The following is a 1,485-nucleotide window of genomic DNA, read 5'->3' as shown; positions in this document are numbered from 1 at the left end:
TAATAATAATAATAAATATTACACTCCGCACACACAACAAACACTGCACATGGGACGCAGTAATAGATTGTCTTCTTTGTACATTTTGGATTTTCATAATAAAACGTTTTCTTCCTATATAAAGTTTTTGTTATTATTCTTTTCCTCCCTTGTATTATATATCTGATAGATATGAGGATGCTGATTCCCTTCCTGTAATAATATTTGGGGGGCAATAAACAAATATTACCGCCCATACCCCTCACCCGATACATTTTGTATCATTCCTGTGCTGTATTTCTATCTTTCGGATCCCCCAGCTCTAATAATGGAGAATTGCAGCACGTGGAGTGAGACTCTAGGTGGAATTAATGTCAGATCTGCTCCAGTGAATGTCTGGCTGTAATATTAATAATGGTGTGAACTCCTTTGTGTGAATTAATTCTCAGACTCAGATCCAAGTTCTTACCAGAGGCAGCAGCAGTGACGGTATGTGTGAGTGAGATCCCTGTATTCAGTTTACTGGTTACTAGGCAACGCGTGTCCTGGATACCACTGTGGTTGTCATAGAGGCAGTGAATGACTTGGAGCATGCTCAGTACAACCCCCCTCCCCCCACCTGCCTGACTACAAGGCAACAAATGGCCGTGTAATACAAATCGGTGTCACCGATATACCGAGAGACAAAACAATTTCCCCTCATCAGTTCCAGAGCGACAACAAACCACCAGGCTGGAGCAATGTCCTCCGACAGATCAGAACAAAGTGGAGATTTTTCCTTATAATCAGCACAAACACCTCATACCAACTGTGAAGCATGGTGGTGAAGGGTTGATGATTTGGGCTTGTTTTTCAGCCACAGGACCTGGGCACCTTCAGACAATGGGCCTGATTTATTGATGTTCTCCAAATCTAGAAAAGAAGGACCGTGGGTGATCCAGCAAACCTGGAATGTATTTCTTAATAGTTGGCCAATGGTGCTGCCTGTACCAGTTCTGTACCAGGTTTGTCGGATCACCCAGGTTCCCCCATGATAGTCTTAGGGAGCTTAGGGAACCCAATGGGCCTGATTTATTAAAGCTCTTCAAGGCTGGAGAGGATACGCTTTCATCAGTGAAGCTCGGTGATCCAGCAAACCTGGAATGGTTTTCTTAAAAGTGCTTTGCTATTTGTTAGCAAATGTTTTCAATCCTGGACCAGAACCATTCCAGGCTTGTTGGGTCGCCCAGGTTCACAGATGAAAATGTTTCCTCTCCAGCCTCAAAGAGACTAAAGTATTCCAGAATGAAATGTGACAGAGATTGGCAGGAAATTGGGTCGTGCAGCAGGACAATGATCCCAATCACACAGAATGGATGAAAAAGAACAGAATCAAGGTGCTGCAACGGCCAATCAAAGCCCAGACATTAATCCCATTGAAATGCTGTGCTGGCCCTTTAATAGCGTTATGCATAAAGAAGGCTCAATGAATGGAAGCATTGATATAAAGAAGAATCGGACGGATAA

The 1,485-nt window shown here is 43.2% G+C and overlaps 1 protein-coding gene across 1 annotated transcript in view; it reads right to left on the bottom strand.

Annotated features, from left to right (window-relative positions):
- C9H11orf16 (chromosome 9 C11orf16 homolog) overlaps positions 1-490 on the bottom strand; it is a gene marked incomplete in the record, with an annotated part of 8,229 nt that extends 7,739 nt beyond the window's left edge. Inside the window, 1 exon segment of the mRNA XM_072422344.1 lies at positions 449-490.
- Positions 491-1,485: the final 995 nt, after the last annotated feature.

Source organism: Pyxicephalus adspersus, chromosome 9 (genome assembly GCF_032062135.1).
Source record: "Pyxicephalus adspersus chromosome 9, UCB_Pads_2.0, whole genome shotgun sequence".
NCBI classification, from domain to species: domain Eukaryota; kingdom Metazoa; phylum Chordata; class Amphibia; order Anura; family Pyxicephalidae; genus Pyxicephalus; species Pyxicephalus adspersus.
Note: the sequence above shows the minus strand (reverse complement) of the source record. Positions and strands in the feature narration are given on the sequence as shown.